Consider the following 21,064-nt stretch of genomic DNA (forward strand, 5'->3'; position numbering starts at 1 on the left):
AGTTTTGTGTTAATTAGTGTTCTAGAAGTTTGTTCATAGCTTGATTTTTATACTAACTTTATGTTGTTGTCTGTTTTCCAGTGAAAAGCATGAACTCATCAAGAAGAAGTTACCTTAACGATCCAGACTCATTCTGTTACATTTGTGGTGAATATACACTGCCAAAACATAGAAGAAACATAACAGACTTCGTAAAAAAAGTGTATTTGGCCTATTTTGGGGTTATGCTTGGGGACCAAGACAAGTTTTGGGCACCACACATAGTGTGCAAAGCATGTATCAAATTATTATGAAAATGGAGCAAAGGACAAAGAAAAAGCTTCAAATTTGGTGTTCCAATGGTGTGGAGAGAGCAAAAAAATCATCATGATGACTGTTATTTCTGTGCAGTGCAAGTGCAAGGATTCAATAAGCATAAGAAACGAAAATGGGAGTATCCTAACATGGAATCTGCAAGAAGGCCTGTCCCTCATTGTGAAGATGTGCCTGTACCTGTGTTTACCATGTTACCTGACCTTCCCCCACCTGATGATGATGAAATCCAGGGTATGGAGCTAAGCATTAGTTCTGGAAGTGAACCAGAATATGAAGGAAGTTTCAGAACACCTACGCAATTTACCCAAGGAGAGCTCAACGATCTAATAAGAGACCTCAACCTCTCAAAAAGTGCATCCGAACTTTTAGCTTCCAGGCTAAGTGAGAAAAATTGTCTGACGCCTGGAACTAAAATTACATCTTACAGGACCAGAGAAGAAGCACTTCTTCAATTTTTCTGTGAAGATGACCTACTTGTATATTGTAAGGATATTCCTGGCCTGATGCTGCAAATGGGTTTACAAGTATATCGTCCTGAAGACTGGAGGCTTTTCATAGATAGTTCTAAAAGGAGTTTGAAATGTGTTTTGTTGAACAATGGCAATCAGTGTGCATCTGTTCCAGTAGCTCACTCAACTAAACTTGTAGAACAATACAAAAATGTCAAAATGGTCTTGGAGAAACTGTGCTACCATGAACATTCGTGGCTGATATGTGTTGATTTAAAAATGGTCAACTTTTTACTTGGACAGCAAAGTGGATACACAAAGTATCCTTGCTTCATCTGCATGTGGGATAGTAGAGCAAAACATCAGCACTGGGAGAAAGTGAATTGGCCTCCAAGGGACACCTTGACAGTAGGAGCATCAAACATAGTGAACGAACCTTTGGTGGACAGGGAAAAAATCATTCTACCACCACTTCACATAAAGTTAGGATTAATGAAGCAGTTCGTCAAGGCATTAGACAAAGATGGTAATTGCTTCATGTACATCTGCAGATCTTTCCCTGGTCTTAGTAGCGAAAAACTGAAGGCAGGAATCTTTGATGGTCCTCAAATTCGGAAACTCATTAAAGATTCAAATTTTCCTAAGGAAATGAATGACATGGAAGCTGCTGCATGGTGTAGTTTTGTGTTGGTAGTGAAGAACTTCTTGGGAAATAAAAAGGCAGACAATTATGAAGAACTGGTACAAAACATGCTATTGAGATTTAGAAATCTGGGTGTACACATGAGCATTAAATTGCATTATCTTCACAGTCACTTGGACAGATTTCCAGAAAATCTTGGAGATTTTAGCGAAGAACAAGGGGAGAGATTTCATCAGGATATTATGGTGATGGAGGAAAGGTACCAAGGCAGATGGGACAGACATATGATGGCTGATTACTGCTGGAATCTACAGCGTGATTGCCCGAAAAGCTCACATAGAAGAAAATCATATAAAAAGCGCTTTTCCAGAGATTAAATGTCTCCTATCTTTCATGTCTTGTTCATTTTTGAAGATTACTTTCTAAAACTAGTTAAAATAAACTATAATCAACATTTATTTTGTTTAATTTATAGTATTCATGACAATATCAATAAAGTTAATGCGCGTGTAGCAAATTACGTCATTTTTTTACACATTTTACAGAAAATATCAAGAACTAGAGCCAATCTGGCAAAACTGATGACATATTCAGAATCAGCACCCCAAAGTTACCCTAAATTCGTTGAAATATCTTTGGCACCAAAAATGCTGTTGACCAGTGAATTATTTTTCATATGTTATACCACTAAAAAATATTTTTTTTTTAACAAACTAAAATATGAATACCTTACATTTTTTCAATTGTTGAAAAAATATTTTTATGACACATTTCCTTTAAAAAGGTCCTGTTAACATCTCAAAAATGGTCAGTTTTCTTTTTTTATTCCTGCTGATCCTCTAAGCATGCAGTTTTCTTCTTTTTATTAAATCTGCCATACTGTAATAGAGATATGGACCTTGTTTAATGTCAATTGTATAGTCTTTACCAATGGGATGTTGCTCACAAGGTAATAATGCAGAGCTGTCTAAAGAAATGCCCTTAGACAATCCTGTCAGCAATGCCCCTTTGGTATAGAGCATAACATTTGGCAGAAATTAAAAAGGCCCATATCCAAAAGCATAGCAAGGGGATCAGGCCAGTGGGGTGAAAAAACAGATCTGAGTGGGCCCCTAACCAGGTAACTATGTCTACAACTGCGATGACACACCTTAACCTTAGGGAATAGGAGAACCCTTACAGATAACCATGCTGTTGCTGAAATAAATCTCTATACAAAAGCCAAATGTCACCGCACGGTTGGTTGGTGACCAGGGAACAGGGGCTCCTACCCTGTCCCTAACACTAGGGGGAGCCCTAGCTCACCCTATTCCCTGGGATACCTCTGAAGGCGAGGATGCCGGGGCCTCCGCCCTTGCCCTAACTCCTGAGTTATCCCTCCATCTGTTCTCCTCCCCCACCCAGGGAAGGGGACGCTACTGCACACCATAGAACACCCACCCGACAAACAAGGCTACACAGACAGGGGAGAACATAAAACTCCAGGCACACAAAATATTCACTCACATACAGTGCTGGCCAAAAGTATTGGCACCCCTGCAAATCTGTCAGATAATACTCAGTTTCTTCCTGAAAATGATTGCAATCACAAATTATTTGGTATTATTATCTTCATTTAATTTGCTTGCAAGGAAAAAACACAAAAGAGAATGAAGCAAAAATCAAATCATTGATCATTTCACACAAAACTCCAAAAAAGGGCCGGACAAAAGTATTGGCACCCTCAGCCTAATACTTGGTTGCACAACCTTTTGCCAAAATAACTGCGAACAACCGCTTCCGGTAACCATCAATGAGTTTCTTACAATGCTCTGCTGAAATTGTAGACCATTCTTCTTTGGCAAACTGCTCCAGGTCCCTGATATTTGAAGGGTGCCTTCTCCAAACTGCCATTTTGAGATCTCTCCACAGGTGTTCTATGGGATTTAGGTCTGGACTCATTGCTGGCCACCTTAGAAGTCTCCAGTGCTTTCTCTAAAACCATTTTATAGTGCTTTTGGAAGTGTGTTTTGGGTCATTGTCCGGCTGGAAGACCCATGACCTCTGAGGGAGACCCAGCTTTCTCACACTGGGCCCTACATTATGCTGCAAAATTTGTTGGTAGTCTTCAGACTTCATAATGCCATGCACACGATCAAGCAGTCCACTGCCAGAGGCAGCAAAGCAACCCCAAAACATCAGGGAACCTCCGCCATGTTTGACTGTAGGGACCGTGTTCTTTTCTTTGAATGCCTCTATTTTTCCGTGTACACTCTATGTTGATGCTTTTTCCCAAAAAGCTCTACTTTTGTCTCATCTGACCAGAGAACATTCTTCCAAAACGTTTTAGGCTTTCTCAGGTAAGTTTTGGCAAACTCCAGCCTGGCTTTTTTATGTCTCGGGGTAAGAAGTGGGGTCTTCCTAGGTATCCTACCATACAGTCCCTTTTCATTCAGACGCCGACGGATAGTACGGGTTGACACTGTTCTACCCTCGGACTGCAGGGCAGCTTGAACTTGTTTGAATGTTAGTCGAGGTTCTTTATCCACCATCCGCACAATCTTGCGTTGAAATCTCTCGTCAATTTTTCTTTTCCGTCCACATCTAGGGAGGTTAGCCACAGTGCCATGGGCTTTAAACTTCTTGATGACGCTGCGCACGGAACACACATGAACATTCAGGTCTTTGGAGATGGACTTGTAGCCTTGAGATTGCTCATGCTTCCTCACAATTTGGTTTCTCAAGTCCTCAGACAGTTTTTTTGTCTTCTTTCTGTTCTCCATGCTCAATGTGGTACACACAAGGACACAGGACAGAGGTTGAGTCAACTTTAATCCATGTTAATTGGCTGCAAGTGTGATTTAGTTATTGCCAACACCTGTTAGGTGCCACAGGTAAGTTACAGGTGCTGTTAATTACACGAATTAGAGAAGCATCACATGATTTTTCAAAGGGTGCCAATACTTTTGTCCACCCCCTTTTTTAGGTTTGGTGCGGAATTATATCCAATTTGGCTTTAGGACAATTCTTTTTGTGTTTTTTTCATTGAAGACAAATTAAATGAAGAGAATAATACCAAAGAATTTGTGATTGCAATCATTTTCAGGAAGAAACTGAGTATTATCTGACAGAATTGCTGGGGTGCCAATACTTTTGGCCAACGCTGTATAACAGAGGGAAGCACCAGGGTATGAAAGTAGGGGAATAAACCAAAATGGAGAAGGATAAGGAATTACCATGCGTACAAACCAAACAACAGTCTCTGATAATCCCTCCAACTCTCCTTCTCATAATAACTCCTCTCCCTCCATTAGCCATGCAGCAAAAGCTAGCTCTGACAAGGACTAATATCAGAGCCCAGATTATAAAGGAAAAAGGAGTGGCTAACCGAGCTCAGCTGTGAACACCAAGATTTCCAACATGGCCTTTTATACCCTAACCTGCCAGAAGAAATAAATCATGTCTTAAAATGAAGAAGTGCTTCTTCTTGGAGCCAGAGTAGGAGCCCTCAGATGCTGCAGTCTTCTGGCTCCACCCTGTTGCGGTAACCCCGTGACACCAAGACTGATATTATCACCATATGGTGATCATAAAGTGCTAAATACCAGTCCTGCAAAACATTTCAAGAGATTACAATATAGTTAAAGATAGGGACTTACAGCTGACATTTTTTCTGATGGGAGTCATTCACTTATCCTCCCTTTTCCACCTGTCCCATATCACCATGACAACTTCTTCTAGCCACAACTCATTTGCAGAGTTTGCAACAAGTGATGAGCGAGTAAGCTTGGATATCAAGATATCAGAACATACTTGGGTTCGGAGTGCTGGAGTCAAATGCTCGTGTACCCATGGCTGCATGCATCATGGCCAATACACAACCACTACACATGCGGAGAATGCCTGAATCCAGCCACACTTGGATAACTCAATGTCCAAACATGCTCGCTCATCACTATTTACAACAAAGAAAACCTAAGATAAAAACAAAAATGAGCAAATACCCTGTAGTAAGTAAATAAATAAATAAATAGTAAGAGCGTTAAAGTTATCCCACTATGACAAGGTCTACCCAATCGGGATGGTCAGAGATCCCAACTGTTCGGACACCTGCCCGTGGAAAACTATGTTGACAAAATGCCCAGCTCAAAAATGGGGAGCCATGCCCTTGTTTGTACAAAGTATAAGAAACTAAGGCAACACCAAAGAAATGAGACGAAACATATGTTGATATAAGTACAGCACGTAGGTGCATGTTCACACTGTGGCCATTTAACAGGAAAAACCTAAGATAAAAACAAAATTAGCAAATATCCTGTAGTAAATAAATAAATAGTAATAGTACAAATAAATAACATAGGGTACGTAGTTAACACTATTTTGATAAAAAAAAACGTAAAAGCCATCCCAACATGACAAGGTGCAGCCAATTGGGTCGGTTCTATCTCTAGTATAAAACCCTTGTCTTGGTGGGATGGCTTTTACACTTTTTTGTATGATGGCCCACATAGTAGTCCCCATAATCTATGCTGGCCTTTACAGTAGTCTGCGCATTGCATGATGGCCCCCACAGTAGTCCTTACACTGTATAATGGCCCACACAATAGTTTCCACACTGTATGATGGCCCCACAGCAGTCCCCACACTGAATGATGGCCGTCACAGTAGTCCCCAAACTAAACATCATACGGTCACCTAACCCCAGATCCTGGCGAGTTTGCTGGCAGACAGCAGCAAGGCATGTGTGGAGTAACACGTTGATGTCATTGCACAGGGGCAGGATATCGACATCATCATGTTGCTCCGCCTACTCTTTCAGTGCATCAATCTGCCATTCTGTAGGCCGCAGGCCTAAAGCAACCTGCTGATACAGTTAAGATTGATTATCGCTCCAGGTGGGCCCCTCTGAGTGAGGGTTACCAGGCCCCTGGTAGTGAGGGTCCCCGGTAGCTACGCTCCTGCCCTTATCTCTATTGTTAAATTGAAACATATTGTTAAACTGAAAACCAAAAGTGTGTTGCTCATTTTGCTGAATAAATGGGAAAAATGTAAAGAAGACCACAAATGTCTACAGAAGCCACATAAATATTAGAGATTATGTATTTCCTGTAATAAGTTTATTGGAGACGTTATAAATTTTGACAAGTCTAGCAAATTTTAGAGATTTCTAGCAGCAATCTATTGTCTGTAGCATGACAAAGACATATGTTTGTCTTCAAATCTCCCCAAAACTTATGACTATAGCCAGCTTTTGGTTGAAGAAGAAGCACCTGTGAATCCATGTTACTTATGCATAGCTATTTCTACATGTGGTATATACGGTCCTACATATGGTTTCTACATATGGCCCTGTTTTCTAAACATTGTATGGCTTTTTTATTTCAGTACACAATTAAAAACAAAAATATAGATATTTTTCATGAAAACAGATCAGATTATTGGAGCAATCTCAATTGGATTTTGTTTAGTGTTATTTTTCTCTATGGTATTATCCAATATACAGTGGGTACGGAAAGTATTCAGACACCTTTACATTTTTCACTCTTTGTTTCATTGCAGGCATTTGGTAAATTCTAAAAAGTTCATTTTTTTTCTCATTAAAGTACACTCTGCATCCCATCTTGACTGAAAAAAACCCCAGAAATGTAGACATTTTTGCTAATTTATTAAAAAAGAAAAACTGAAATATCACATGGTCATAAGTATTCAGACCCTTTGCTCAGACACTCATATTTAAGTCACAAGCTGTCCATTTCCTTGTGATGCTCTTTGAGATGGTTCTACTCCTTCATTGGAGTCCAGCGGTGTTTAGTTAAACTGATAGGACTTGATTTGGAAAGGCACACACCTGTCTATATAAGACCTCACAGCTCACAGTGCATGTCAGACCAAATGAGAATCATGAGCTCAAAGGAACTGCCCAAGGAGCTCAGAGACAGAATTGTGGCAAGGCACAGATCTGGCTAAGGTTACAAAAGAATTTCTGCATTACTCAAGGTCCCTAAGAGCACAGTGGCCTCCATAATCCTTAAATGGAAGAAGTTTGGGACCACCAGAAGTCTTCCTAGACCTGGCCGTCCAGCCAAACTGAGCAATCGTGGGAGAAGAGCCTTGGTGAGAGAGGTAAAGAAGAACCCCAAGATCACTGTGGCTGAGCTCCCAGAGATGCAGTAGTGAGATAGGAGAAAGTTCCACAAAGTCAACTATCACTGCAGCCCTCCACCAGTCAGGCCTTTATGGCAGAGTGGCCCGACGGAAGCCTCTCCTCAGTGCAAGACATATGAAAGCTGCATAGAGTTTGCTCAAAAACACATAAAGGACTCCTAGACTATGAGAAATAAGATTCTCTGCTCTGATGAGATGAAGATAGAACTTTTTGGTGATAATTCTAAGCAGTATGTGTGGAGAAAACCAGGCACTGCTCATCACCTGCTCAATACAATCCCAACAGTGAAACATGGTGGTGGCAGCATAATGCTATGGGGGTGTTTTTCTGCTGTAGGGACAGGATGACTTGTTGCAATTGAAGGAAACATGAATGCAGCCAAGTACAGAGATATCCTGGATGAAAACCTCTTCCAGAGGGCTCTGGACCTCAGACTTGGCCGAAGGTTCACCTTCCAACAAGACAATGACCCTAAGCACACAGCTAAAATAACAAAGGAGTGGCCTCAGAACAACTCTGTGACCATTCTTGACTGGCCCAGCCAGAGCCCTGACCTAAACCCAATTAAGCATCTCTTGAGAGATCTGAAAATGGCTATCCACCAACGTTCACCATCCAACTCGATGGAACTGGAGAGGATCTGCAACGAAGAATGGCAGAGGATCCCCAAATCCACGTGTGAAAAACTTGTTGCATCATTCCCAAGAAGACTCATGGCTGTACTAGCTCCAAAGGGTGCTTCTACTCAATACTGAGCAAAGAGTCTGAATACTTATGACCATGTGATATTTCAGTTTTTCTTTTTTAATAAATTTGCAAAAATTCCTACATTTCTGTTTTTTTTTCAGTCAAGATGGGGTGCAGAGTGTACTTTAATGAGAAAAAAATGAACTTTTTAGAATTTACCAAATGGCTGCAATGAAACAAAGAGTGAAAAATGTAAAGGGGTCTGAATACTTTCCGTACCCACTGTAAAAGATTTAGTATGTTCACGTGAACACTGTACAAAATTGTTATGTGAGCACTGGCTATAACTTCACAGAAACTGTATCTATCTATACAGGTTCAGTTCAGGAGTATGGCTTAAAGAGGACCTTTCACCAGTTCTTTCATGCTAAAATGGCTACCTTTTGATAAAGGGGATGATGTGCTGAGTAAGATGTAGTTTTTATTTTTTATTATTTTATTTTTCCTTTGCAGAGATAAAGCTTGTAAAGTTTAGGGTGCCTAATATGCTAATTTCTTTCTCAACCAAGGAGACATTAATTCTTCTCTTGGGAGGTGTTACTTTTTCCCCTCTTTGACATTGCTCATTACAAGCGCCAGGAGAAGTGGAGAATTGCACTGTAATATCATTAAATAAAACTCTCTGGATCTATCCCAGGTATTGGGGAATAATGTCAGTGCTGTCATGTCATACAAAATGTGACATTACAGCACCAGGAGCCTGGAGCTGCAGCCGAGAGCAGCATCCCACTTACACCACTCCAAATGTATATCAGATACCAGGGAATTATTTCATGATGGCTGGAATAGATCCACATTATTTTATGTAACACATCTCCTCTTCTCTGTGCTATAATGCCAGTATTAGATGGAGAAGGACCAGAAGCACTGTCCTTATAAATATAGTGTGCTCGAGGAAGGGACTCGTGGTCCAGAATAATCGAAGTGGAAACCTCAGCACCACAAAAAGAAAATGAGACAGTAGGTCTTGCTATAGCATTATTTATTTGATCTGGCAAGGAGTCAAAATAGCCGCATTTCCTGGTTTCCGGCTCTTGCTACACACAGATTTCCTTGACAAAGACCGCTCTTGGGCGAAACACTGGACCACATCTGTTTTGATTCCTTGTCAGATCAAATAAATAACACTGCAGCAAGACCTACAGTCTCATTTTCCTTTTGTGGTGATGAGGTCAGTAAGTACCAGGAGTGAGGAGATCTCAGTGTGATAAGATTAAAGACATCAGTCTTACTACATCACTTTGAAAAAAGCCTGTTCTGACTTTCTCTGGAGATGTTTGCTTTTTTTTCTCCCCTGTATGATGTTGCCTTCTTACGATTGGGCAATATTAAGTTACAGTGGAAAAAAAAAATGCCCTCAGAGAAGGATCTCTGTAAATGCCCACTTTTTTGAGGGCGAAATTATCAAGTTAGGCCCACTAAATTTACAAGCAAATATCTCTGCAATGGATGAGAGAAATAAAAATAAAAAAATTATCTTATATTCACCTCGTTAGTCCCTTTATCAGAAAGTAGCTATGAAAAAAGCGTTAAATGATCCACTTTAATTAGTATGGAGGCATGATTAGGGATTGAGCCGAGGAGTGGAAATTAAGGGTTTTTGGCTGCATGTGGTCAATGCTACCATGACAAAACACCACTAGAATTTTTCAGACTGTTGGCAGCTATGTAAAATAGAAGTGAAAGTATGCATATTTGAATGCTCCGCAGAAGATTTATCTCTCTCTGTTATCGGAAAAAAATGGAAAAAAAAAGTCAAAACCTTAACAAAAACATTACCTACTGTCCTTGGAATGATGATTGTTGTGGCTTAAAGTCAGCCATGAAGAGAATATACATAATAGATCTAATCTGTCGACTAAAACAAAGGTGAAGAAACATTTTTTAGCAGGGTGCATGCCATTCTCATAGGGAATCCATTTTCAAAATAAGAAGCACCATAACATCCTATGGTATGTTAACACATGGCAAATTTCCATTACAGTAGAAATCCATTACATACCCCTCAAAGAAGTTTGTAAAAGTTCCATGCACATGGTTCAATAAGTCTGTAGACATACAATGAAATGCAATGGTTATCATTATGGACTCTTCATAGTAATTGTTAATATTAGCTTGAATGCTAAGAAAACCCCTACTCAAGGTCTTTTAGCTTATTGTTGCAACATGACATAGCAATTTTTTAATAAATAAAATGAAAAATAAACTTTACCACAGTACCTTTAACAAAGAGATTAGACTTTTTTTTATTTTAGATAGCAAAATATTTTTACCTTCATGTCATTTGCCATCAAACAAAAGGAATATGCATAGGAAGACGTAATTAAATATGATCAGTCTACAAACACCCAAACTGCTCCTGAAGCCACGACTGCACAAAAGAACTAAATACTAGTCACACCACTTCTACGTGAAATTGGAGTTGCAGAATAGATGTACAATAGAAACAGTCACAGGAAGGATTGCAGTCGTACTAATAATGTAATAGAGATATAGATCCTTGTTGAAGTTTGACATCACTTTAGTGCACCATAGAATTAATGAGCTGTTGTGCAACTTTTTTTCTATCTACTTCAGCTGAAGTAGGAAAAAGTTATGCAAATTAAAATTTACAACATTTGCATAGTTTCAGTTACACAACTGGTGTTACACAACTAAAGACATAGTGTATCCTCAGGGTTAGGGTCGGTGTAAAAAGTTGGAAATGTCCAATTTTGCAATGAAGATTAATATAATACCAATATCTAGGGAGAGGTAGATTGGACAAGATTGTCGAAAATACAATCATGGACTTTTACAGGTGATTTTGTTTAGTGACTCAATTAAAAAATGGACATACAGTATCTCCCACGGAAGTGTGAACAGCACTATAGACTATAATGGCCATGTGTTCTATCCGTGAAAACCACAGATAATGTACAACATGTAAGTGAAAAACAGACGTCTTAATGAGGCATTAGACTCCTTGTGTCAGTGTAGGAGAAATGCTGTTAAACATTGTCAATGTAGATTAATTACTTTTCACATTTCCTTTGAAGAGAGTGTATTAGAGAATATAAGATGGAAAGTACTGATAAGGGAATATCTTATACTCAGTGGCGCAACTAGAGTTCTATGGGCCCCAGGGCAAAATTTAGACTCCAATTGAAGTACTTAATTTTCTCTTTTCTTCATCTGGCACAGACTGCTATAATTTCTTCATGCCAGAGCTCATCTCAGCAAAATGTAACACACATAAATCTATGTCTGATCACTAGTGTTGAGCGATACCTTCCGATATCGGGAAATATCGGATCGGATTGGATCGGACCGATACCGAAAAAGTATCGGATATCGCCGATTCCGATACCGGAAACCAATGCAAGTCAATGGGACATAAATATCGGAATTAAAATAAACCCTTTCTTTCCTTGTAGGTTATTTCTACATGAAGGAAAACAACTAAGAATAATGTAGAATGTATTGGGGGAGGTGGGGGAGACAATAAAGGCATAGAGGTTTAGCCCAGTCAAATGGAATAGCAGGAATTAATATTTTTTTATTATGTTCTGAGTTACGGAAATATTAACTATGTTAAGTATTTTTATATTTTGTCAGATATTTATGTTTCACTACTTCCATGCTCTTCACCTTCTTTTTTACTTCTCCCACACTTTCTCCTTCATCATCCTCAGCATCTTTTTCATCCACTTCTTCTTCACCTTCTTCTTCTTCACCTTCTTCGTATTATTCTTTTTTTTACATTCTTCATATTCTACTTCTTCATCTTCTTCATATTCTTCTTCTTCATCATATTCTTATTTGTGACAGGCATTCCTGTAGTTGTTATCTATAAAAGGTTGGACATTACACCTTTCGTTCTGCCCGTCACAAAAGATTTACAACAGGATTTGTCCGCGTTCAGTTTGGCCTGCAGCAGCAGGTCTTTTCCAGGGGCACCACGAGGAGGAACGGACTCACCCCCATACACTGCTTAGTCATCTTCTGCTTATAATTTAGATATTATCTTTTGCTCTGATTTTTAGTCTTATGCTTAATGTTCTTCCGCTTTTTGTTCTGCAGCTTCTTGTATTTCTGCTTCTTGGTTTTCTGTCTCTTGTTTTTCTGTATCTTGGTGCTTGTCTTCTCTTCTTTGTCTTCTTGGTCAACTTCTTCAGGGTCATCTTCTTGGTCTTCTTCGGGGTGGTCTTCAGGGTCGTCGTCTTCGGGGGTCCTCGTCTTCGGGGTCCTCGTCTTCTTCGGGTTGGTCTTCTGGGTCCTCGTCTTCGGGGTCCTCGTCTTCTTCGGGGTGGTCTTCAGGGTCCTCGTCTTCTTCGGGGTGGTCTTCAGGGTCCTCGTCTTCTTCGGGGTGGTCTTCAGGGTCCTCGTCTTCAGGGTCATTGTCTTCGGGGTCCTCGTCTTCTTAGGGTTGGTCTTCAGGGTCCTCGTCTTCAGGGTCCTCGTCAGGGAGATCCAGAGTGATTACCAAGAACCATTTCAAAAAGCTTGAACTTGGAAATGTAGCAGAAGGTACAAGAAAGCTGAGGAACTACCGAGGACCAGCTGACGGTACTGGAACCCGGATGGATAGCAGAAGGTACAAGAGCCAATGGAACTACCGAGGACCAGCTGATGTTACTGGAACTCGGTTACTAAGCAGGAGGTACCTGTGCCAGAAAGCACTACCAAGGACCAGCAGACGTTGGTGGAACTTGGATACCGAGAAGGAGGCACCTAATCCAAAGGCACTGCCGAGAACCAGCTGACGGTACTGGAACCCGGATGGGTAGCAGAAGGTACAAGAGCCAATGGAACTACCGAGGACCAGCTGATGTTACTGGAACCCGGATGGGTAGCAGAAGGTACAAGAGCCAATGGAACTACCGAGGACCAGCTGATGTTACTGGAACTCGGTTACTAAGCAGGAGGTACCTGTGCCAGAAAGCACTACCAAGGACCAGCAGACGTTGGTGGAACTTGGATACCGAGAAGGAGGCACCTAATCCAAAGGCACTGCCGAGAACCAGCTGACGGTACTGGAACCCGGATGGGTAGCAGAAGATACAAGAGCAAATGGAACTACCGAGGACCAGCTGACGGTACTGGAACCCGGATGGGTAGCAGAAGGTACAAGAGCCAATGGAACTACCGAGGACCAGCTGATGTTACTGGAACTCGGTTACTAAGCAGGAGGTACCTGTGCCAGAAAGCACTACCAAGGACCAGCAGACGTTGGTGGAACTTGGATACCGAGAAGGAGGCACCTAATCCAAAGGCACTGCCGAGAACCAGCTGACGGTACTGGAACCCGGATGGGTAGCAGAAGGTACCCATGTAAAAAAAAAGTTCAAGGCCGCGAGCCGGCCGCAGTTACCAAAACCCACAGTCCTACAGAGGGTGCTTGTCCTATTGGCACTATGGAACCAGCCTTCATTGCCAGATCCCGCAGCCCACATAGGAGTCACCTAAACTGCAGGCACCAAAGAGTCGGCTAACCCGACCGCAACACGACAGGACAACGCATTGGAGGCAAAGTGACGTTGACACTACCCGGAAACAGCTGGCGTGCTGGAACCAGGCTGGGCAGGAGGGAGTACCCGTGCCAAAGACACTGCCGAGAACCAGCTGACGGTACTGGAACCCGGATGGGTAGCAGAAGATACAAGAGCAAATGGAACTACCGAGGACCAGCTGACGGTACTGGAACCCGGATGGGTAGCAGAAGGTACAAGAGCCAATGGAACTACCGAGGACCAGCTGATGTTACTGGAACTCGGTTACTAAGCAGGAGGTACCTGTGCCAGAAAGCACTACCAAGGACCAGCAGACGTTGGTGGAACTTGGATACCGAGAAGGAGGCACCTAATCCAAAGGCACTGCCGAGAACCAGCTGACGGTACTGGAACCCGGATGGGTAGCAGAAGATACAAGAGCAAATGGAACTACCGAGGACCAGCTGACGGTACTGGAACCCGGATGGGTAGCAGAAGGTACAAGAGCCAATGGAACTACCGAGGACCAGCTGATGTTACTGGAACTCGGTTACTAAGCAGGAGGTACCTGTGCCAGAAAGCACTACCAAGGACCAGCAGACGTTGGTGGAACTTGGATACCGAGAAGGAGGCACCTAATCCAAAGGCACTGCCGAGAACCAGCTGACGGTACTGGAACCCGGATGGGTAGCAGAAGATACAAGAGCAAATGGAACTACCGAGGACCAGCTGACGGTACTGGAACCCGGATGGGTAGCAGAAGATACAAGAGCAAATGGAACTACCGAGGACCAGCTGACGGTACTGGAACCCGGATGGGTAGCAGAAGGTACAAGAGCCAATGGAACTACCGAGGACCAGCTGATGTTACTGGAACTCGGTTACTAAGCAGGAGGTACCTGTGCCAGAAAGCACTACCAAGGACCAGCAGACGTTGGTGGAACTTGGATACCGAGAAGGAGGCACCTAATCCAAAGGCACTGCCGAGAACCAGCTGACGGTACTGGAACCCGGATGGGTAGCAGAAGATACAAGAGCAAATGGAACTACCGAGGACCAGCTGACGGTACTGGAACCCGGATGGGTAGCAGAAGGTACAAGAGCCAATGGAACTACCGAGGACCAGCTGATGTTACTGGAACTCGGTTACTAAGCAGGAGGTACCTGTGCCAGAAAGCACTACCAAGGACCAGCAGACGTTGGTGGAACTTGGATACCGAGAAGGAGGCACCTAATCCAAAGGCACTGCCGAGAACCAGCTGACGGTACTGGAACCCGGATGGGTAGCAGAAGATACAAGAGCAAATGGAACTACCGAGGACCAGCTGACGGTACTGGAACCCGGATGGGTAGCAGAAGATACAAGAGCAAATGGAACTACCGAGGACCAGCTGACGGTACTGGAACCCGGATGGGTAGCAGAAGGTACAAGAGCCAATGGAACTACCGAGGACCAGCTGATGTTACTGGAACTCGGTTACTAAGCAGGAGGTACCTGTGCCAGAAAGCACTACCAAGGACCAGCAGACGTTGGTGGAACTTGGATACCGAGAAGGAGGCACCTAATCCAAAGGCACTGCCGAGAACCAGCTGACGGTACTGGAACCCGGATGGGTAGCAGAAGGTACCCATGTAAAAAAAAAGTTCAAGGCCGCGAGCCGGCCGCAGTTACCAAAACCCACAGTCCTACAGAGGGTGCTTGTCCTATTGGCACTATGGAACCAGCCTTCATTGCCAGATCCCGCAGCCCACATAGGAGTCACCTAAACTGCAGGCACCATAGAGTCGGCTAACCCGACCGCAACACGACAGGACAACGCATTGGAGGCAAAGTGACGTTGACACTACCCGGAAACAGCTGGCGTGCTGGAACCAGGCTGGGCAGGAGGGAGTACCCGTGCCAAAGACACTGCCGAGAACCAGCTGACGGTACTGGAACCCGGATGGGTAGCAGAAGGTACAAGAGCCAATGGAACTGCCGAGAACCAGCTGGCGGTGCTGGAGCCCAGGGTAAGTACTAAAAACAGAAGAGCCAGAGGTGTATTTGGAGGAGGTTTTAAATCCGTACTACAGTGGATGTGGACAAAGCAGGAGAATTTGCCGGACACACAGCTGGGGATCAGCTGACGTTACTGAATCCCAATAACACTGGAGCAAGCGTTGACTGTGCAGACGGCACTTCTGAGCAGCAACTAGCGGTATTGGAGCCCAGGGTAAATACTAAAAACGGAGGAGCCAGAGGTGTAATTGGAGCAAGTTTTAAATAAGTAGCACAGTGAATATGGACAGAGCAGGAGAAATTGCCGTGAACACAGCAGGGGAACAGCTGACGTTACCGAACCCCAATAACACCGCAGCAAGTGTTGACTGTGCAGACGGCACTTCCGAGCGCCAACTGGCGGTGCTGGAGCCCAGGGATAAGAATGAAAACAGAGGAGCCAGAGGTGTAATTGGAGCAACTTTAAAATCTGTAGTAGTGAGAATGTGGACAGAGCAGGAGAAATTGCCGTCCGCACAGCAGGGGAACAGCTGACGTTACTGAACCCCAATAACATGGTAGCAAGTGTTGACTGTGCAGACAGCACTTCCGAGCGCCAACTGGCGGTGCTGGAGCCCAGGGATAAGAATGAAAACAGAGGAGCCAGAGGTGTAATTCGAGCAACTTTAAAATCTGTAGTAGTGAGAATGTGGACAGAGCAGGAGAAATTGCCGTCCGCACAGCAGGGGAACAGCTGACGTTACTGAACCCCAATAACACGGCAGCAAGTGTTGACTGTGCAGACAGCACTTCCGAGCGCCAACTGGCGGTGTTGGAGCCCAGGGTAAATACTAAAAACGGAGGAGCCAGAGGTGTAATTGGAGCAAGTTTTAAATAAGTAGCACAGTGAATATGGACAGAGCAGGAGAAATTGCCGTGAACACAGCAGGGGAACAGCTGACGTTACTGAACCCCAATAACATGGTAGCAAGTGTTGACTGTGCAGACGGCACTTCCGAGCGCCAACTGGCGGTGCTGGAGCCCAGGGATAAGAATGAAAACAGAGGAGCCAGAGGTGTAATTCGAGCAACTTTAAAATGTGTAGTACAGTGGATGTGGACAAAGCAGGAGAAATTGCCGTCCGCACAGCAGGAGAACAGCTGACGTTACTGAACCCCAATAACACGGCAGCAAGTGTTGACTGTGCAGACGGCACTTCCGAGCGCCAACTGGCGGTGCTGGAGCCCAGGGATAAGAATGAAAACAGAGGAGCCAGAGGTGTAATTCGAGCAACTTTAAAATGTGTAGTACAGTGGATTTGGACAAAGCAGGAGAAATTGCCGTCCGCACAGCAGGAGAACAGCTGACGTTACTGAACCCCAATAACACAGCAGCAAGTGTTGACTGTGCAGACGGCACTTCCGTGCGCCAACTGGCGGTGTTGGAGCTCAGGGATAATACTGAAAACAGAGGAGCCAGAGGTGTAATTGGAGCAACTTTAAAATCTGTAGTAGTGAGAATGTGGACAGAGCAGGAGAAATTGCCGTCCGCACAGCAGGGGAACAGCTGACGTTACTGAACCCCAATAACATGGTAGCAAGTGTTGACTGTGCAGACAGCACTTCCGAGCGCCAACTGGCGGTGCTGGAGCCCAGGGATAAGAATGAAAACAGAGGAGCCAGAGGAGTAATTGGAGCAACTTTAAAATGTGTAGTACAGTGGATGTGGACAAATCAGGAGAAATTGCCGTCCGCACAGCAGGAGAACAGCTGACGTTACTGAACCCCAATAACACGGCAGCAAGTGTTGACTGTGCAGACGGCACTTCCGAGCGCCAACTGGCGGTGCTGGAGCCCAGGGATAAGAATGAAAACAGAGGAGCCAGAGGTGTAATTCGAGCAACTTTAAAATGTGTAGTACAGTGGATTTGGACAAAGCAGGAGAAATTGCCGTCCGCACAGCAGGAGAACAGCTGACGTTACTGAACCCCAATAACACGGCAGCAAGTGTTGACTGTGCAGATGGCACTTCCGTGCGCCAACTGGCGGTGTTGGAGCTCAGGGATAATACTGAAAACAGAGGAGCCAGAGGTGTAATTGGAGCAACTTTAAAATCTGTAGTAGTGAGAATGTGGACAGAGCAGGAGAAATTGCCGTCCGCACAGCAGGGGAACAGCTGACGTTACTGAACCCCAATAACATGGTAGCAAGTGTTGACTGTGCAGACAGCACTTCCGAGCGCCAACTGGCGGTGCTGGAGCCCAGGGATAAGAATGAAAACAGAGGAGCCAGAGGAGTAATTGGAGCAACTTTAAAATGTGTAGTACAGTGGATGTGGACAAATCAGGAGAAATTGCCGTCCGCACAGCAGGAGAACAGCTGACGTTACTGAACCCCAATAACACGGCAGCAAGTGTTGACTGTGCAGACGGCACTTCCGAGCGCCAACTGGCGGTGTTGGAGCTCAGGGATTACAGTTCAGGTGGTAGAAACATGAACAGAACAGGAGACCTGGATACTGTTGCCAACCAATTATTTATTCTGGAAGAGGACTGGCAAATTCATGAGAGATCCAGGCCTTGTTCATTTTGAGAAAAGTAAGCCGGTCAACGTTATCGGAGGATAGTCGCATGCGACGGTCTGTTAGTACACCACCTGCGGCACTAAAGACGCGTTCCGATAATACACTAGCAGCAGGGCAAGCTAGCACCTCCAGTGCATACTGACTAAGCTCTGGCCATGTATCCAGCTTACAGACCCAAAACTTGAAGGGAGAAGAGCCGTCTGGGAGTACACTAAGAGGGCAAGACATGTAGTCTGTCACCATCTGACGGAAACGTTGCCTCCTGCTGACTGGAGCTGTCTGTGATGGTGTAGACATTTGTGGCGGCGGGGACACAAAACTTTGCCACATTTCGGCCATACTGGTCTTGCCTTGTGCTGAGGCGCTGCTTCTGCTCCCTCTTTGTGCAGAGCTTCCTCCACTGCCTCGACGCACTGAGCTGCTTTGTAAAGCACTAGCAGCACTGCTCTCGGTTGGAATGGAGAACATGATGGAATGCACCAGTGCGTCTTGGTACTCCCGCATTTTACGCTCCCGGTTCAATGGTGTTATGAGGCTTTGTAAGTTGTCCCGGTAGCGAGGATCTAGGAGGGTGGACACCCAATAATCAGCCGTGTTGAGAATGTGGGCGATGCGGCGGTCGTTTCTGAGGCACTGCAGCATGAAATCAACCATGTGCTGCAGACTGCCAACTGGCCAAGAAACGCTGTCCCCTGCTTGAGGCGTGATCTCTGCCTGCTCTGCATCACCCCACCCTCGCTCTAGATACTGACTACTAGAGCATTGTGTACCTCCCTCCTCTGGACAGATGTCTTCCTCATCCATTGACTCCTCCTCATCCTCCTCACAAAGTGTCCCCTGCCTAGGCCTTTGTGAGGAACCACGTTGCGCAGACTGTAGAGAAGCAGATGGCATTTGTGACTCCTCATCCTCCACCTCTTCCAAAACCTCGTCCCTTAGTGCTTGCAGTGTTTTTTCAAGCAGGCAGATAAGGGGGATAGTCATGATGACTAGTGCATCATCTGCACTCGCCATCCGCGTGGAATAATCGAAGGCACGCAAAACGTGGCAAATGTCCTTCATAGAGGCCCACTCAGTGGTGGTGAAGTGTGAACGGCGCGCACTGCGACTTGTTTGCGCCTGCTGCAGCTGGTACTCCATTACTGCTGCCTGCTGCTCACACAACCTCTCCAACATATGTAACGTTGAATTCCACCTGGTGGGTAGGTCCCATATGATGCGATGTTCCGGAAGACATAATCGGCGCTGCAGAGCTGCAATGCGTGATCTTGCATTGCTGGAACGCCGCAAGTGAGCGCACTCTATGCGGACCTTGTGAAGCAGTGCATCAAGATCCGGATAGTCCCTCAAAAAACTCTGCACGACCAAGTTGAGCACATGTGCCAGACATGGGATGTGAGTGAGGTTGCCTAGGCCCAGAGCTGCCACCAGATTTCGGCCATTGTCACACACTACCATGCCTGGCTGGAGATTCGCTGGCACAAACCACACGTCACTCTGCTGCTTGATGGCATTCCAGAGCTCCTGCGCTGTGTGGCTTCGATTCCCCAAAGAAATTAATTTTAATACGGCCTGTTGACGTTTGGCCACGGCTGTGCTCATATCGGTCATCATAACAGGTAACCGTTCACGGGTCGATGTGGAGGTAGACCGTGACGGCTCCTGCAGCGCTGATTCAGAGGAACTGGAGTATGAGGAGGAGTCAATGTGTACAGACTGGATTCCTGCAATCCTTGGAGTTGGCAGAACACGTACAGCGCCACTCTCAAGATCTGTACCCGGCTCCACAACATTTACCCAATGGGCAGTGAGGGAAAGGTATCGTCCCTGTCCATGCTTACTGGTCCACGCATCAGTGGTCAGGTGGACCTTGCTACTGACGGCGTTTTGTAGCGCATGTTTAATTTTTCCCTCCACATGATGTTGCAGGGCAGGGACGGCTTGCCTGCTGAAATAAAAGCGGCTGGGCACGTTGTATTGTGGGACTGCCAATGCCATAAAGTTACGGAATGTGTCAGTCTCCACCAGCCTGAATGATAGCATTTCAAGGGCCAGTAGTTTAGCAATGCCAGCATTCAGAGCCTGTGCTCGGGGGTGGTTTGCCGAGTATGGGCGCCTTTTCTCCCATGCCTGTGCTAACGATGGCTGTAGACTGGCCTGGGAGTGTGAGGATGACTGGGAAAGTGGTGCTGTGGGTGGAATTACACTGTGTCTCTGTACAACAGTGCCAGAGATTCTTCCATGGCGATCCTGTGAGGAAGCCGAACCAGCTGTGTGTGAGCTGGAGGAAGAGGCTACAACACGAGCTGAAGAGGTGGTAGGTGGCGCTGTAGGTTGGCCTAGGTCTTCAGTGTGTTTGTGTAACTCCACCACGTGCTTGGTCCGCACATGTTTCCACATATTTGTGGTATTGAGGTTGCTGACACTTTTCCCTCTTTTCACCTTCTGATTACACAGCTTGCATTTGACAAAGCAAATGTCATCTGCAACTGTGTCAAAAAAGGACCAGGCACTGCAAGTCTTGGGAGCGCCCGCTTTGGATTTTGGAAGAGCCATGCTCCTAATGGGTGCCGAAGTGGAGGCTACAGGCAACCAAGTCTGCCCCCTCCCTCTCCCTCCTTTTTGGGCCGTTCGGGGAATCTCTTCCTCAGAGCTGCTCCCACCACCTTCCTGTCCCTCACGCCATGATGGGTCAAGGACCTCATCATCTACACCACCCTCTTCAAACAACTG

This window comes from Phyllobates terribilis, unplaced genomic scaffold, assembly GCF_046119375.1.
Source record: "Phyllobates terribilis strain yellow unplaced genomic scaffold, ASM4611937v1 Scaffold_2__4_contigs__length_985480577, whole genome shotgun sequence".
NCBI lineage: Eukaryota > Metazoa > Chordata > Amphibia > Anura > Dendrobatidae > Phyllobates > Phyllobates terribilis.